The sequence below is a fragment of the Manis javanica genome, chromosome 14 (assembly GCF_040802235.1).
Source record: "Manis javanica isolate MJ-LG chromosome 14, MJ_LKY, whole genome shotgun sequence".
NCBI lineage: Eukaryota > Metazoa > Chordata > Mammalia > Pholidota > Manidae > Manis > Manis javanica.
In genome coordinates this window covers 47,928,967-47,948,953 of record NC_133169.1, presented here as the reverse complement: position 1 = coordinate 47,948,953, position 19,987 = coordinate 47,928,967, and the positions used below count along the sequence as shown (strand labels likewise).

Sequence of the window (19,987 nt, the reverse complement as noted above, 5' to 3'; positions counted from 1 at the left end):
AGCACAAGAATACATGTGTCTCAGGACTGTCTGACGTGTTTGGTGAATGCTTTCTGAATTACACAGCTGTACTTGTATCTCTGACCATCCTCAGGGGAAGTAATTGCAGCCTCCCGAAAAGGGGCAGGTCCTCTATGCCTTGTTTTCCATAGGCATTTTGGACAATCCATTGAGATTAATTAGACTGGCAAGAGTATGATTTTTAGGAGATAAATTTAGAGTAGGGATTTGTAAAGTTTAAAAAAGTATAAGCTCCTAAAAATGGCTTATGAATCACTGGTGGCTAAATCACTATATAACATATGGACAATATAAAATATGTGTTAAAAATGTGCAGTAGAACTGCATCAATGAGTTCAACTCTCACTGTAATAACAAGATTAAGAGAAACTTTCTGAAAGTCTCAAAATCATCACAATTAATGGCTCATGCAATAACGTTGAAAATTGGAAGCCACAGAATGAGAAAGGAAACTTGCTATTACAGCACAATTTAAGCTCCTAATCTAATGCTTAGGACAGTGTCTGATGGCTGACCCATGACGAGCTCTAATAAAAAATGATAAACAGACAAAAATGTCACAAAGTGATAGAAATCTATGGGATAAATTTAGAGAAAATAAAGTCACTGTGTGGAAAAGGACATAGGAGAGGGTCTCCAGTGACTCCCTGATCAGGGGAGATGGAGGAAAGTTACTGATGTCCCCAAGCAGAGCAGTGAAGAGAAGAAAGTTTCATTGAAAGATGTGCGGGGTTCAGGAGAAGATCCCCCTTCTTGAATTAATGTGAGGATGAGTTCCCAGGCCCATACAGGTTGTGAGTCTTGGTTTTTACAAACAACAAAACTGAAGAATTCATTTCAGATTGTTTCATATGCAGTAAGGGCTTGGATCAATATTTTAAAATAACTAGACCAACACTGAACATTGCTTCAGAGCAGCCTAACAAGACACAGCAACAAGTACAAAGCAGGTTCAAAATAATTGCCTGTGTCCCAGAAAAATTCTGAAGTCTGTTCATAGGAGTACAAATATATCCAGGACATGAAAATAAAAAAGAATACTTTCTGGAATCCAAAATAACAGGAATGCAGTAAAGCAACAAAACACCACGCATAAAGGAAATAATCAATCAAGCTAAAAGAATAAAGAGTTAACAGTTGTTTCTATTAGAAGCCCAGGCACAAAAATTGTATTGTATATGCACCCTATGTTCCCAAGTTAAGGATACTGGTCATAGCAGCATAGCTGTTTGATACTGCCTGTTGGGAAGCACATGAGACATATATAGAACATCACATCAAACAGAGACATAGTACAAAACCTTCTCAAGCACACATAGAATAAATCATAGGTTAAGTACCTTCTAGGATAAATAATATATTAATTACAAAACAATTCTTAGGAAAATAAAGAAGACTAAAATAATACCAAGTATCTTTTTCAAACAGTGGAATGAAACTACAGTAAATAACAGGAAGAAAACTGGTAAATTCAAAAGTCAATGAAAACCAAATGCAACATTCCTGAACAAAAAATAGACCAAGGAAGGAATCAAAATAGAATAAACATATTTTGAGACAAATGAAAATGGAAATACAATATACTAAAACTCATAGGATGGTGCAAAAGCAGATCTACCAAGGAACTTAACAGAAATAATTTCATAGATAAAGAAAAAAATCAAATAAACAAACTTTATATAACAAATAAAAAAGATTTTAAAAATTAGCAGAAGGAAGGCAATAAATATTAGAGCAGACATAAATTCAGGACAGGAAAAGAACAGGAAAGTTTAACAAAACAGTTGGATCTTGAGAAGGTATACCAAAATAACTTTAAAGTACATTAACCTAGAAAAACAGACAAGAAAAAATATGTAAAATTTCAAATAAATGAGCAATTATAAGTGATACTATAGAAATAGGATCGTGACACTTCTATGAATAACTATTTATGACAAGAAATTAAACAACCTACAAAAATGGAAAAATCCTAGAAATACGTAATCTACCAACAATTAACCATGAAGTAATAGGGAATCTGAACAGATCCATGAGTAAGAGTAATAAAAACTTGCCAATAATGAAAACCCAGGAATAAATAGTTTCACTGGTGAATTCAACCAAACAGTTAAAAAAGAAATAATATCAATTCTTCTTAAAATCTTTCAAAAAATTAAGAGGAGGGAAAGCTTCCAATATCATTTTATGAAGCCAGGGTTACTGTGTTAAGAACACTAGTATAAAAAAATAAAATTCAATTTCTCAGATAAATATGCATGCAAAAATTCTCCAAAATTTATTAGCAGACTAATTCAATAACATATTAAAATGATCATACACCAGGATCAATTAGGTTTGAACCCTAGGGTGTAAGAATTACTAAAGTACAGAAATCAGTAAATGTGATACATTGTATTAATGGAGTAAAACATAAAATCTTATGATCATCTCAAGAGATGCAGAAAAAAATCACTTTATAAAAGACAAGATTCATCCATAATAAAAACTACTAATAATGAAATAGAGAAGAAATGTACCTCAACATAATAAATACCATCTATGACAAGCCCCAACTAAAATCATAATCAGCGGGGAAAGTTGAAGCTTTTCCTCTAAGAACAAGAACAATAAAAGAATGTCTACTTTCACCACCACTATTCATGATAGTAATGGATGTCCTAGTCAGAGCAAGCTGGAAAGAAGGAAGAAAGGACTTTAAATCAGAAAAAAAGACAGGTAAAATTGTCTTTGTTTTCAGGTGACATGATTTTATATACAGAAAAGCCTAATGACTCTTCCACAAAAGTGTTTATCTAATGAAATAATAGAGTAAAATTGAAAGATATAAACCATTCAATTAAATCACATTTCTGTATATCAACAATGAATTATCTGATAAAGAAAACTACTCCCACTGTCAATAGTAAGAAAAATCATAAAATATTTGGAAGTTAAACTAGTAGGTCTGTCACTCTTATATATTACATATAATTTATTTATTGTATGTAATAATTTATATATAAATAAATTATAAATTATTTATTATAGACAATAAATTTAGTATACACAGGATATGGATGATGGTAGGTTATACACTGAAGAATGTAGTACCGGAACCTGAAGGCATATGAATAGAAACTATACAAAATAAGACATAAATCATTTAGGAAACTAGAAAAATGTCAACTGAATGAAGATATATAGTTATATATGTATATATATATATATATGTGTGTGTGTGTGTGTGTATATATAGACATATCATTGTATATAGATATGTAAATCTGTAGTTCAAAAAAAAGAAGAGTAAAGAATAATGGCAGAGATATATTTGAAAAATAATGAACAGATTTATACAAATGTGATTATGTTAAATTCACATTTCTAAGAACAATGCATTGCAAATACTAGAAACAAGAAGAAAATTTCACCAATTCAAAAAATAGTGAAATGATTCAAAACAAGTGATAAAGGGAAAGTCGAAAAGAGAAAAGACACAAATAGAAGAAAAAAGAAACTGCTATACATATAGAATAAATATAGAAGGAAAATATATTTCTCATTAAAATAATACAAGCTAGAAGACAGTTCTTTCATAAGAATTTTGTATTTTTACATATCTTCACAGTAGATAAATAAGTAAAAATTATCCCTGGAAATATATCGTGAAAAATACAAAGCAAAAGCTATATCATGGAAGACATTAGAGTGAAGAGCCCCAGGAGTCAGTCCCTCCACCAAAGAATAAATATTCAGCTAAAGGCGTTTGTTAGAAATAACTATTTTCAAGCACCAGACCCTAGTCGACCACTTGCGGCATTCCGGAACATGCTTGATGAAGAACAAGGCTGGTAAATTTTGGTGAGTTTCATTTTTTACATGGGGGCAATCAACCCCAATTCCCCATCCCATATCAGGTAAGCATGGAAATATGATGTATGTTCCTACTGTAGGCTGTAGATGCCAAATTAGGTAATAAGGACTGTTCCATTCAAGAAACACGAATATATGCTTTGTTTGACATTTGTGGTTCACTAGTGGACAAGCTTGGTGTAACCACTGTTTTAATAACTACTCTTAAATAACTTCTTGGCCAGCATGTGATGAAAAATGTGCTTAACTTCACCAATCCAGTGAGAAACAAGGAACATTATTCTGGAGTCAATACAGTACAATGTTCAAAATATCCAGATATCAACAAAACATTATAAACATTATCAATCACAGTCAGAAATGTACACCTTAGTCACAAGAAGTACAAAACACGGTCCTTCCTGGTAGAGCTACATCTTTGGATTCTTTTTTTAGTACAAAAGCTAGTATTATTTTGTTGACTTATAATACATTATTTGTGTCCTATATTATTTAAATGACAAAAGCATAAAGCAATGGCAATAAATGTATGTTAATGACGATACAGTGTGTAAAGTTTACTTAAGACAGTAATAACACAATTATGGGAAGAAGGAGCTGGATAAGAAGATAATTAATTCATGCTATTGAAACTGTTGATATAAGTTCAAACTTCCTTGGTATAAATTTAAGACATTATTTGTAATCCCCTTTGTAAACATTAGTGAACAATTTGAAAATATGCAGAATGGAAAATGAAAAGGAAACAATAAAAATAGTATACTAAAAAATTTATGAAACACAAGAAAGGCAGTATTGGAGGACTCAAGGGGGAGAAGGCATAACAAGTACAGAGAACAAGTAGCAAAATAATAGAAGTAAATTCATCTCTATTGAAAATTATTTTAAGTATAAAAGAATTAAGCTACACAATCAAGACAGAAATTGGAATAATAAAAAGTTAAAAATAACAGGAACTAACCATTCACAGTTTATAAGACATTCACTTTAGACCTAAAGATACAAATAGGTTGAAAACCAATGGATAGAATAAGATATACTTTGAAAATAGTAACCAAAATTGAACCTGAAAGTCAATACTAATATCAAATAGAATCAAAGTAAAATTGTTATGAGAGAAAACAGTAAATGAAATGTTGATAAACATTTTAATTCATCAAGATATGAAGATTATAAACTTTTCTGCACCACATAACAGAGCCTAGAAAAGAATGAAACAAGTATTCACAGAGCTAAAAGGAGAAATAGACAGCTGTACATGAAAGTTGGATATTTCAATATACTATTCTCAAAAGTGGATAGAACACCTAAATAGAAAATCAACAAAGAAATAGAGGGCTTGAACAATATTATAAATGAACTAGACATGAGTAATGTAGACATAACTTTCCATCTCCAAATAGAATACTTCTTTTTCTCATGAACATGGGACATTTTACATGATTTATCATATTTTATACATTAAAACAACTTCAATATTTAAATATTATTTTTGAAAGTATCTTCTCAGATGACAATAGGATAAAATTAGAAAGAAAAAAGAAGTAAATCTCAAATATTTATAAATATATGACAATTAACTACACTCTCAGGAAAACCAGTGTCAGAGAAGAAATTACTAGTGAAATTAGAGAATAATTTTATAAAAATGAAACTAAACAGCCTGTCATACTCATGGGATTCACTTAAAGCAAAGCTCAGAGAGAAAATTACAGCTTTCAAGAACTATATTAAAAAGACAAGAGATCTTTTATCAATAAACTGAAGTTATACCTTGGAAACTAGGGAAAAGAAAGAAACAAATAGAGCTTAAAGCCAGAAGAAGAAAATAACAAAGATTAAAGAAAAGATAAAACAGTGAATTGAACAATAGAGAAAAATCAGTAAGACTAAAAGTTGATTATATACAAAAATTTTTCTAAAAATTGTGAAAAACATAAATACAGAATCTAAAAATATTTTTTAAATTCTCTTCAAAAAATGCCAAAACCTTAATGGCAATGTCTTTGACATTGGCAATGATTTGTGGAAAATGACATCAAGGCAAGGACAACAAAGAAAAAAAATCCACAAGTAAGACTTCATGAAAAATTTTTAAATTTTGCACATGGAAGAGAATGACAGCAGAGTAAAAAGGCAAGTACAAAATGGGAGAAAATATTTGCAAATCAATATCTCACAAGGGATTAATGCTAAGAATATGTAGATACTTCCAAAAGTATACAACAGAAAGAACTCAGTCAAAAATGGGCAAGCGATTTGAAGAGCCTTTTCTTCAAGAATATAAACAAATATAAGTAACAGAAAAGATACACAACATCACTTGCCATTAAAGAATTACAAGTCAAAGTGATAATGAGCCATCAAAGCAAAAATTACATAATATTGACTGTTGATGAGGCTGTGGAGAAATAAGGAAATATATCCTGTTAGCAGGAACATAAAATGGCACAAACACCATGGAAAACAGTGCAAGACTTTATCAAAGGTTATTTATTTTTTTAACAAAAATACAAAAATAGAATTACCATATGATGGAACAATTCCCCTTCTGGGCATGTATCTAAACAATGGAAAGCCAGGTCATGAAGAGAGATCTGTGTGCATGTTTTCACCAGCATTATCCACAACAGCTGAAACATGGAAATGTCATGTGTCCCACAGATGAGTGTATTAAAAAATGTGGCACATAACTAAAATGGAATACTCTGTAACAGTAAAAATGGAGGAAATTATGTCATAGAGTACGACATGGATAAACCTCGAGAATGTGATTCCAAGGGAAATAAGTCAGTAACAAAAACATACACTACATGAATCCACTTATACGAGATACTGACAGTAGTAAAATCACAGACAGAAAGTAGGCTGATGATCGTCAGTTGTCAGGGCCAAAGCATGGGAGTCAGGGCTGAATGGGTTTTCAGTTTTCCCAGATGATAAACGTAATGGGATGGATGGTGATGGTTTCCCTGCAGTAGGAACGTTGTAGGAACTCTGACCTATGCAGTTAAAAATGGTTAAGATATTAAATTTAGTTATGTGAATTTTACTACATTAAAAAATGAACAGATCAACAAAGTTGACAAACTCTAATTGGACTGACTAAAAAAGGAGAGAGAAGATGCAAATAACAGCAAAAAAGAAATTGGGGGCACTACTGCAAGTGGGCGGGAAATTAGAGAAATTCAATGATTACAAGAGAATGCGATGAACACACAACTGCCAACACATTTGATAATTTAGATGAAATGGACAAATTCCCCCAAAAATGTATATTACTACTATAGGCACAAGAAGACTTATAAAATATTAGTGAAAAAAAAATATTAGTGGACATATAACACAAGAGATTGAGTTAGTACTTAAAAACCTCTCTACCAAACTAGTGCAAATCAGATATCTTTGCTGGCATAGTCTAACCAATAATTCAGAATTAAGATCAATGGTGCTCTACATCATCAAAAAGAAAAGAAAAAACAAAAGATTGACAAGAACTCTTCCTAGTTCTTTGTACAATGCCTGAATTACACTGACAATAAAGATAGAAAATGGTATCAAGAGAAAAGAACACAGCAAAGTAATATGTTTTATGAATGTTAATATGAAAATGCTCAAAAAATACAAGTGTTTGAACCCAAGAGTATACACCATAAGACAATGTTTAGGGATTTAGTTTAGGATTGCAAAGGTTTTTCAAGGCATTAAATCAATCAATGTAAAACACAAAAACAGAATGAAGGGAAAAAAATTCAACACATTAAAAAAATGAATTATATAAAATTACACACTATAATAAAAATAGTCAATAAGCTAGAACTAGAAAGCAAGTTCTTTAAAACAATACAAGACATTTAATATACCCAAGGCAAATTTTTTATAGTATTTCTAATTTTATTTTGTATTTTTATTGAAATATAGTTGATATACAATCTTATATTGTTCTCAAGTGTAAAACACACTCATTCAGTAGTTACCCATATTATTAAATCCTCACACCAACTAGTGAATTTACTGTTTGTCAACATAGGAAGATGTTACACAATCAATGACTATATTCTTCATGCTGTACTACCAACCCTGTGATCAGCTTTTGATCAAGAATGTTTGTGCTCTTCAGCCCCCTCACCTTCCCCACCCACCCATCCAAATCCTTCCACACACAGTAACCACCAGTCATTTATCAGTGTCTATGAATCTACTGCTATTTTGTTCCTTTTTTGTTGTGTTTTTAGATTCCACAAATAAGTTAAATCAGAAGGTATTTGCCTTTCTCTACCTGGTATATTTCACATAGCATAATTACCTCTAGATTCATTAATATTATCTCAAATGGCAGGAATTCTCTCTTTCTTGGCTAAATAATATTCCATGGTGTATATGTACCGCCTCTTCTTTATCCATTCATCTGCTATTGACACTTTGGTTGCTTCCATATTTTGGCTATTGTAAATAATGCAGTGATAAACATAGGGGTGCATATATCTTTTTGAAATAAAGATTGTTTTCTTCCTGTAAATTCCTAGAAGTGGAGTTACTGGGTTATATGGTATTTCTATTTTTAATTTTATGAGAAACTTACATACTGCTTTCCACAGTGGATGCACCAATTTACATTCTCACCAGTGTCATAAGAGGGTGTGCTTTTCTCCACATGCTCACAAATGTCTGTTTTTTCTTGTCTTTTAGATAGCAGTCACTCTACCTGGTGTGAGGAGATATCTCACTGTGGTTTTCATTTGCATTTTCCTGATAATTAGCAGTGTTGGGCATCTTTTATGTGTCCGTTGTCAATATGTATTTCTTCTTTGGAGAAATGTATTCAGTTCCTCTGCCCATTTTCTAATTGCTTTATTTTTTTTAGGTGTTGAATTATATGCATTCTTTATACATTTTGGAAGGTAACCCCTTATTGGATAAATCATTTATGAATATACTCTGCCATAATGCAGGTTATTTTATTGTTCTGTTGATGGTGTCCTTTGCTGTACAGAAGATTTTCAGTGTGTTGCAGTCCACTTGTTCCTTTCTGATTTTACTTCCCTTGCCCAGGGAGTTATGTCCAGAAAGAGAATGTGCATGCTTATGTTGTCTTTTAAGAGTTTGTTGGTTTCATCTCTCATATTTAGGCTTTTAATAAAATTTAAGTTTACCTTTGTGTGTGGTGTTAGACAGTAAACCCAGTTTCATTTTCATACAATGTAGCCCTCCAATTTTCCGAAGCCAAGTTATTTAAGAGACTGTCTTTTCTCGTACATTCATGGGTGGTTTATCATATACTGATTGAACACATATTCATGAGTTTATATCTGGGCTCTCTATTCTGTTCCATTCATCTATGGGTCTGCGCTGGTACAAAATTGTTTTGATTACTGTGACTTTGTAGTAGAGCTTGAAGTTGGGGAGCATAATCCTCCTAGCTCTGTTCTTCTTTCTCAGGATTGCTTTGGCTCTTGGGTCTTTTCTGATTTCATATGAATTTATGTTTATTTGCTCTAGTTCATTGAAAAATTCCATTGGTATTTTGACAGTGATTGCATTGAATCTCTAAATGCATTGGATAGAATGGCCATTCTGACAATATTTACTTCTTTCTATGCATCATCATTCAATAGATTTCCATTAGCTTGTGTCTTCTTTAATTTATCTCATGAATGTTTTATATTTTCCATATTATAGGTCTTTTACCTCCTTGGTTAGGTTTATTCCAAAGTATTTTATTCTTTGTTATGTAATTATAAGTGGAATTGTTTTCTTTTTCTGCTACTTCATTCTTAATATATAGGACTAGAACAGATTTCTGCATATTAATTTTGTATTCTGTAACTTTGATGAATGCAGTTATTAGTTCTAATAGTATTTTGGAGGAGCCTTTAGAGTTTTCTGTATGTAGTATCATGTCAATAGTGACAGTTTTACTTCTTCCTTAGCAATCTGGATGCCTTTTAGTTCTTTGTGTTGTATGATTGCCATGGCTAGGACCTCCAGTACTATGTTGGGTAAAAGTGGTGAGAATGGGATCCCTGTCTTGCTCCTGATTTTAGAGGAAAAGACTTAAGCATTTTACCTTTGAGTATAATGCTATCTGTGGGTTTGTATAAAAGGCAATCTTTATTATTTTAAGGTACATTTCCTCAATACCCATTTTGTTGAATTTTTTTCATGAGTGGATGTTGAATTTTTTTGTATGCTTTTTCAGCATCAATTGAGTGATCATATGCCTTTATCCTTCTTTTTGTTAATGTTCTGTATGATAGTAATTGATTTACAAATATACAATCCTTGCATCCCTGGAATGAATTCCATTTGGTCATGGTGGATGATCCTTTTGATGTGTCTTTGAATTTGCTTTGCTCATATTTTGTTGATTATTTTTTTATCCAATGTTCATTTGGGATATTGATCTATAATTTTCCATTTTTAGGGTATGTCTCTGGTTTTGGTTATAGAGTGATGCTGGCCTCACTGAATGAGTTTTGGAGTATTCTCTCCTCTTCTACTTTTTGGAATGCTTTAAGAATAATGGGCATTTTTCTCTTTAAATGTTCGATGGAGTTCAGCTTGGTAGCCATAAGTTCCTGGAATTTTGTTTGTTGGGATTTATTTGATTATTAATTCAATTTTGTTTATTGGTAGTTGTTTTGCTAAGAGTTTGTCTTTCTTCCTGGGACAGTCTTCAGAAGGTTATTGTTTTATAGGAATTTGTCCATTTCTTCTGGGTTCTCCATTTTATTGGCATATATTTTTTCATAGAATTCTCTAGTTCTTTGTATTTCTGCATTCAGTTTTGCTTTTTTTTGTTTCTGATTTTGTTTATTTGTGTTTTCTCTTTTTTATTGATGTGCTGGCTAGGGGTTTCTATATTTTGTTTATGTTTTCAAAGAATCAGTTCTGTGTTTCACTGCTTTTTTCTGTTGTTTTATTATTCTCTACTCAATTTCTTTCTTCTTTGATATGCCCCTCCTTCTAACTTTGGGCTTCCTTTCTTCCTGTTTTTTTTTTTTTAGTTTATGTTGTTGTGAGTTTAGACTGTTTATTTGGGATTGTTCTTGCTTTTTGAGGCAGGCCTCTACTACTAAGTACTTTCCTTTTAGAACCATTGTGGCAGCATCCCACAAAATTTCCCACAGTTATATTTTCATAAACTCTCACCAATTTATCTGAATTAAACAAAGAAATAATCAAATTTGTTTTGTAGTAACATTTATTAAAATTAACAGAAAACAAAAACACATACAAACAGCCACATTCAATATGAATAAATGTAATTATTGTATTTGAAGTGGAATTTCTTGTGTGTTTTGCCTATGTGGTGCCTCAAATCATAAGGGTTATAGTTGATCCTTAATGAATATGAGTTTAAACTTTCCGAGGGGAAAGTCTCGAGGCAAAATATCTTTGAAACTGAAATCAGTCAAAGGGAGAAATAAAGTGGGAGAAACCCATTTATTACTAATAAGCAGTCATCCTTTCTGCTTGCCAGTGTCTCTTGTGGCCTGGCTGCTGAGGAAGGGTGTCCCACCCAACCTCTCTGATCCAGATATTCGTCACTCCATCTTGTAATTACCTACTGATATGGAGATGGACTACTACTTGGAAACACCTTTTGGTATGGAGATGCACTACTATGACCAGGCGAGATATTCTGGAAATATTGCAGTTTTACCCACAACTTATGTGAAGATTTCTTTCAGTAAATAAAATGGAAAATACTTTTGACATTCATATCAATTGGATTTTTTTCTTTTCTCTAGCATACTTTACTGTAAGAATACATATATAACACATATAATACAAAATCTGTGCTAATTGACTTCACTGTTACTGTCTAAATTGGTAAATCTTTGGGTCAACAGTAAGATAATAATTAAGTTTTCAGGGAGTCAAAAGTTATGCATTGATTTTTCGATCAGCACCATTAACTTACATTGTTCACATAATTTTTTCAGTTTTCTAGGGATACAATTCATAGGCTATTGTTTAAGGTTCACAATATGTTGATTGATGCATTTATATATTTTTAAATCATTGCCACCATAACATTCACAAACACCTCCAATGCATTTCATAATTATCCTTATTTCTTTGATGAGATCATTATTATTAGCTGCAATCACCATGATGTACATTACATGTGCAGAACTTGTTATAGATAGAAACTGTGTACCCTTTAAACAATATCTGCCCATTTCCCTTCCCCTGAGCTCTGGTAACCACCACTCTCTATCAGTTCAGCATTTTTCAATTCCACATATAGGTGATATAGAAAATGTTTGTCTTTCTCTGACTTAGCATAGTGCCCTCACGTTACATCAAAGTTATTGCAAATGGCAGAATTTCCTTCATCTCATAGCTGAGTAATAATCCATTATACATGTATTGTTTATCCATTCATCTGCTGACGGACATTTAGGCTATTTCCATGTAGTTTCTATTGTGAAAATACTGCACTGAATATGGGGGTGTGGATATTCTTTGGGTTCCTCAAGAGTGGGACTGCATGATCATTTAGATCTATTCTTAATTTTTGTGGAAGTTCCATACTGTTATCTGTAGTGTCTACTAATTTGAATTCCCATGAGCAGCACACAACGGCCCCTTTTCCCCTCACCTGGGCCCACATTGGTCACCCCTTATAACTGTGAGACGGCCCTTCTGACAAGCGTGAGGTGACGGCAGCAGGTGGTCCTGTGTGCATGTCCATCATGGCTAATGATGCCGAGCACCTGTTCATGGATCTGTGGGCTACTATAACTGTGGCAAAACATGTCTATTCAGTGGTTCTGTCCTTTTTGTCCTGAAGTACAATTGATGTACAATCTTGTGTTAGGTTCAAACATACAACACAGTGGTTCCCCCGTTATCACATTGTTATATCCTCACCCCAACTCATGCAGTTACTATCTGTCAACAGAAAAATGTTGAAAGTGGAAGTATTGAAGTCTCCTGCTATTATTATTGCTTGCCTTTCCCCTTCTGATCTGTTAATATTTTCTTTATATGTTTGGGTGCTGTGATGTTGAGGTCATACATATTACCTTGTTATCTGTTATGTGAATCACTTATACTTATTTCAGTAGGTTTGGTTTATGGTAAATTACCTTGTTTTTGTGTTGACATATATTCCCTAATGCGTTCATTTTCCCTTCCTCATTGTTTTGCTTTTTGTGCATTAAAAAGAGCCAACTCTCCCTGCCTTGAATGCTAGCATGGTTTAGGATAAACTTCACCATTCAGCCTGGCCCAAGATTATAGGTACCTATGAAATTTGGCATATGTCCAAACCATTGTCTCCTTTTTTCAAACAGTTCCCAGGAGATTAGGGTGTGCCAAAGTCTGTCGGTGCTCAGAGGCAGCATAAATACCTATACATCCATTCAGATTCCAGAAGGTGTGATAGTGGCCTGCTCCATGGGCTCTCTGATGCAGGCTTATTAGAAGCCTGATGGTGGACAGCCACTGGGAAATTCAAGACATTAGGGCACCACTCTTGCTCCCAATGTGAGATACTATGAGCTAGGTGATTTTTGCTACTCATTCTGTAACGATCTATGGGAATAGCCCCTAGGAGCACTTGCGCATCTGTATAAAACCACCTCCTTGTTCTCTGTGGTCTTGGAGTCTCATGAATCCTGAGCACCGTCAGCTGGCTAAGATAGGGATACAGGATCCAGGATCCAGTCTTTGGTCTGTGGCCATTAACGCTGGTTGGTAGGTGTTGGACAAGTTCATTTCAAGAAGAATATGGAGACTTTATTGCTGGGTGAGCTGGAAGGAAGCTCCCACACAGTGGACCAAGTTCCTGGAGAAATAATTATATGCCCCATCACTCCCAGGTGCAGTTTAGTTAGAAATTTACAATCATGCATCAGCTTGGAAAGTGTGCAGCTAATCCTCATCCAGGGAGAAATTGTTGGCCTTATGTTTTTGCAGCTATTTCTCTGCTGAGATGGAGAATAACTGTACAAGTTGTTTCTACTTCTCTTTTATTGCTATCATTAATGTACAATTACATGAACAACATTATGGTTACCAGACTCCCCCTACCATCAAGTCCCTACCACATACCCCGTTACACTCACTGTCCATCCATGTAGTAAGATGCTATAGAATCGGTACTTGTCTTTTCTGTGTTATACTTCCTTCCCCGTGTCCCCCACACCTACATCATACATCACACTTCTCTTTGAGACTGCCTTATATTTTGATGTGGTCCCAGGGCACTTGCAATTTCAGTACCCACATTCAGCCTCAGGAATTGGTGATTTGGAACCCATTTCCTCAGTTGACAGCCATAAAATTGGAGCACTAGCTGTGTAGACAAGCTCCTTACCTTGGAAACTTTTCTTTATATCCACAGAGCATGCCAGCAGGAGGAAGTTTGGAGAAATTTCCACAGGCCTCCCAGGTTCCTAGAGGAGCCCAGTAACCTCTTCCATATGGGCTGTAGAACTGTCTCCCTCTGGGACACCTGGGAAAGCAGGCAGTCAAAACCCTTTGAGGGAGAAGCTGGGGGCTGGGCTTTTTACCTCCTATCCTTCTGAACAGCGCCTGTGAGGACATCTAAGGGAAGTGCCTGCACTTCCGCTAACAAGGGCCTCTTTGTAGAAGGTAGTCCTGGGACACTCAAGAATGCCAAGCCCATTGGCTCTCGGAGCTGGATGGTAAGGTGGCAGCTATAAAGGTTGGGCTTCTTGATATTCAGACAAGCTCCTTTAAGGGAGAAGCTTGGACTTGGTTTTGCTCTTGGAATAGTCCTGGGTGAGGAGGCCTGAGAAGAAGATATCACAACCCTTTATGGCTCCAAGGAGGATTGCAGTCAGCTTCAGAATGCAAGATAATTAGAAACCGACCCTCAGGAAGTAACTGGGATAATAGGCCATCTAACTTGTCCTAGGGAGAAACTGGGAGCTGAGCATTTTTGCCTGCTCCCTCTGCACTGAGCCCAGGACAGTAGTCGCAGGATGTGTTTACGTGCGTATTTAAAGACATCCCTTTTTAGTGTGGTCTTTGGGGCTCATGAGTGCTTAAATACTCGGCTCTTAAAGCTATGGGGTTTGGAAGCCATTCCTTTCATGTGTAACTACATCAGTAGGGACACTGACTGTGCGGCCCTCAGGCAGAGTCGGAAGATGACAGTTCCCTCTGACTATAATGTGCTCGCTGTTTGACATGATTATGCCTCAGATTTCCCCACCCATTTTTATACTGGTATTTTCTCATTTGCTGAAAGTGTGAGGGTCCCTCAACTAGAGTCTGGGTTTATCTCAGAAATAACAGATCTTTGTGTCACTATATATTTAGTGCATCTCTACGAGGAAGGAGGCGGGAGGCCCCTTTTCTACCATCTTGCAGGTGTTACAACCACGTAATTTTAGTGTGCTTTTCTGTAGGGTCATCCTGAGTGAGGTGGCCGAGGACATCCTAGGCTGTGCTGCCTGTGTGATATGCAGGCTAATGAATGAGACAGAATGCAGAACAGATATATTTATATCCTAGAAAGATGTGATTATAATATTGTTTTGTTTCAATTGGCAGTTTTATTTTTATTTTTTAACTTTCTGAATTATATTATTTCCATTATATCATAAAAGTAAAAATTTTTGTTTTAGAATTATTTTTATATTGACTCATGTTTTGACCTGTGTATACACTCATGTAACCTTCACCCAAATCAAGATTTCACCGATTCTCATTCATTTTCCCCCTTTCAAGATTTAATCCATCCCCCCTCATGGCAGCCACATTCTGTCCTTTATGTGAGACTATTCCTGTCTTATTTATTGATTTGTTTTAACAGTCCACATATAAGTGAAATCAAATAGTAATTTATGTTTCTGTCTTTTTTAAGTTAGATTAATACCTTCTAGGTCGCTCCATGTTGTTGCAAATGGCAAGGTTTCATTCTTTTTTATGACTGAGTAATTTTCTCTTGTATATATGTTACACATCTTTCTCCATTCATCTATTGATGGACATTTAGGTTTAGGTTGCTTTGTATTTTTGTACAAATACAATAGTATTTTGTACTATTGTAAGTAACACTGCAATGAACATAGGAGTGCATATCACTTTTGAAATTAGGGATTACCTCCTCAGATCTATTCTCAGAAGTGGAATTGGTGGATGGTGGATCGTATCATATACGCAGTTTGAGTTTTTTGAGAAACTTTCCACTGTTTTCACCCATGTGCATTCTCACCTGCAGGGTACAAGGATTCCATTTCCTCAACATCCTCTCCAGCATGTTATGTTGTGTGTAGGTGGTGTTAGCTGCTCTGACTGGTGTGGTCTTATCTCACTGTGCAGTTGGCCTTTTGTGACCACATGGACGGACCCAGATTTTATTTTGCTAATTGAAGTAAGTCACACAAAGAAAGACAAACACCACAAGACTTCACCTATATGTGGAATCTCAAAAAGAAAGAAATGAGCAAACACAACAGAAAGAGGCTCAGAGACATAGAGAACACATAGGTGTTCTCCATTGGGTAGCTGAGTGAGGGAATGGGTGTTAAAGGTGAAGGAGGAAAAAATTCTGTGAGATTATTTCATACCTTGATCTTGGTGATGGTCACATGAATGTCCTCACATAGAAACGTTCACTGAGCAATGCACTGAGATTCATGCATCTTTTTGTATTTACCACAGAAACAAAAATGACATAAATAAGAACCAGAAAATCTTTTTGACAAAATTTTTATCAGTAAACGAAATATGTAAACTCACATGAAATAAGCCTTCATACAAAAATTAATTGCATCTTTATACACTGATAATGAACTATGTATAAGAGAAATGGTTCCATTTATAGTAGCCTCAAAAATATATTTAGAATACATTTAACCAAGGAGGTGTAAGACCAGTACACTGAAAATTATAAGATTGCAATGAATGACATGCAAAAAGACACCAATAAATGTAAAAATATCCAATGTTCATAGACTGGAAGAATTCGTATTGTTAGAATGCCCAGACTACCTAAAGCCATCTATAGACTTCTTCTGTTGAAAGTATTTTATCTTTTAAAGTTTACTCTTTATGAAAATAATAACAGATGAGGTGAGGTAGTAAGGAATAGAAAGAAGGAAAGATGATGGAGAAATGGAGATTAAGAAAGAATAAGAAACAAAATCAAAGAAAAGAAAGGTGGAGGGGAAATATGTAACGAGTTAAAAAACTGGAAATTTAGGAACAGGGTCTAAAATTTTTTTAACAACAAACCAATGAACCTGTTGGTAGTTTTACCAATTTTCCTATTAAACCACATATGATAGATGTCTGTTATTTTCCAACATGAATTATCTTGGTCACATTAAATTCATCTGAGATTCTCCAATGGGGATTTATTCATAAATCTGGTTGGCATCCCGGCACTTACTGGGCTAAAGCTTATGCCTGTAGAGGGTGTGCGGAAAGATGGTGGAGTTGAAAAGTACGGCAGAAACACCCCTGCATGCACACTCCAAGGAGGCAACTGCGGAAGATACAACTAAACTGAGAAATGACCTGAAGACCGCAGAAGCCGTCGTCTACCTCCAGTGTGGAGGAGAGGACCCACTGCAAAGGGCAAAGGGCCAAAAAGGAACGGAGGGAGAGCGACGGGCCGGGAATCCCCCGCGGGGCCGTGCGCACCGCCGCCGCCGCGGCCAGCGGGCTCCACGACGACGTCCCGGGCGGCGCCGCCGCGCCTGCCGCCCCGGCTCGGGGGGCGAGAACCGCGCTATCGGCCCCGCGGCGGTGAGCCGCCCGCCCCCGGCCGCCCCAGGCCGCCCCAAGCGCGCGGACGGGACCCCTGGCGCGAGGTGGCGGGAGGGCAGCCAGGAAGACCGGGCGGGGCGTGGGGCGCGGGAGGAGCGGGAGGGGCGCGGCGCGGCGCCGGGAGGGGCGGGGCGCGGGAGCTGCGGGAGGGGCGGTGCATCACCGGCGCGGTCGGCGTCCCCGCGGTCGATGCCCGGGTGAACAAGACGGGGCCGGAGCAGGGCGGAGAGAACGGAGACGGGGGCGGCGATTCCACAGCAGGTCGCCCTGCGGAAGGAAGCCGGGAGCGTGTCAGACCCGGGCAGCTCCGGTCCGTTACAGGAGCGTCTGCAGCGGTTTCAGGCAGGTGCAAAAGCGTAGCCACGGTCTCAGGGGAAGACCCGTAGGACTCCCCGAACAGAGAGAAGTGGGTGCAGCAGATACAGCCGGGGTGCAAGCGCCTCAGGTGGTTTGATCTCAAGTAGCACATTGGGCAAGAACATGGAAGATCGTGAAAAGGAAGTAGTAAGAGAAAGGCAAGAAAATTGAAGACTTGTGGGACTAATGCAAGATGAAGAGGAAATGATCGGAAAACTCAAAGAAGAAATTGATTTGTTAAATAGAGACCTAGATGACATCGAAGATGAAAATGAACAACTGAAGCAGGAGAATAAAATTCTTTTGAAACTTGTTGGGCAGCTAACAAGGTAGAAGATTCAAGGCTCAATGTGGAAAAAATTTTTAAAACTACTGATTGAATGTTATTGTTAGTGGTAGGACAAAATTCCTATGCTGCCATACATTAAGTAAGTATATTTATTTCTAGAAAATAGTGGATGTTTATTTTCAAAATATTTCTGTTTCATTATTAGTTTAGAAAACTCATCACCCTATTTCACAAATAAATAACATCTTTCAGTTATTAAAATAATAGATTATCCATCTTTTGGTTTCGTGTGGTATTCAGATAACATATGGTTTTCACAACCGTATGAATATATTTTATCTAAGGTAATGTATTTTCTCCCATAAGGAATATACATAGTCTTTGTTTACATAAATTCAAATAATTGTGGGGAGTTATCTGCAAATGCCTTAGTGCTGCTGTGAACAACCTTTTATGTAAATATCCCATCATGTATAAGAAGAATTCATATTGTTAAAATGTACACACTACCCAAAGTTATCTATAGATTCAATACAATTCCCATCAAACTTCCAATGTCAGTTTCCACAGAAATAGAAATCAAAACTCTTATCATATGGAATAAAAAAGAACCTAAAGTTACAAATACTACTGAAAAAAGTACAGAGTAGGTATCACTCTTCTTTACCTCAAACTATATCATGAAGCTATATTATGCAAAAGAGTGTGGTACCAGCCAACAAAACCTTATAATAGACACTTAGACCCATGGAATAGAATTAAAAGCCAGAAGTAAACATACATATATGGGCAGCTAATAACTGATAAGGCAGCCAAGAAACACAATGGAGAAAGGATAGTGTCATAAAATAGAGGTGGTAGATGTGTTAACCAACCTTATGGTGTCAAATATTTTGCAACAAATATATCAAACTATCATTTTGCACACCAAAACTTATACAACATTATATGTCAACTCTATCTCAGTAATGGTGGGGAAAATGATACAATTATAAATTATGTGTGTCCATTTCTCCATAATAGTTACTATATCTAAATGAGAGACTAGTTTCAGGGATTTTAGTCCCTGTAGCTGGAGAATACTGATACTAAAAATACACAGCAACTGATAAGGAGTGTTTGTGGTGTGTGTATGTGTGTGTGTGTCTGTGTTAGAAAATGGTGCTTTCAGTTTTGATCATGTTGAGAGTAAGATGAGAGTACTTTACTGAACTAAATTAGATAACTAAACCAGAGACAGGTAGGTCTAAGAATGTACAGGGTCACAGAAAGAGGAAGAAAAGCAGATAAAAACATAGTAAGTAGAAGCAAAAAAAAAGACAGAATGAGCAAAAGCATAATTTTATGGAGAGAGCACAGGCATTCAATCACATGAGGAAAAGAAGAAAAACAAAGATCTATGAATAGACATTTAGATATAGATGTAAATGTAGATATAAAAACAGGTAGTATAGGTTTAGCTATGGATATGGATATGGCTATGAACATAAATTCTAATTATCTTAAAAGAGGCTCAGTTTATTCTTATATACTATAACTAGTATTCTCTGCTACTCATGAAAAGGTTTATTTTGGGGTTATATACTTTAAGTTCCCCTTGGATTGAGATACAACATATGCATATATAGGAATGTAGGCTTTCAGATAAACTAAAATCATGTGTATGTTTGCATGTTTATAAATTTCAGTGTGCGTAAGTGTATT

General features: G+C 35.6%; 1 pseudogene; it reads left to right on the top strand.

Annotated features, from left to right (window-relative positions):
• The first annotated feature begins 3,696 nt into the window (after positions 1-3,696).
• LOC118973202 (PRKC apoptosis WT1 regulator protein pseudogene) lies at positions 3,697-18,757 on the top strand (annotated as a pseudogene).
• The last annotated feature ends 1,230 nt before the right edge of the window (positions 18,758-19,987 follow it).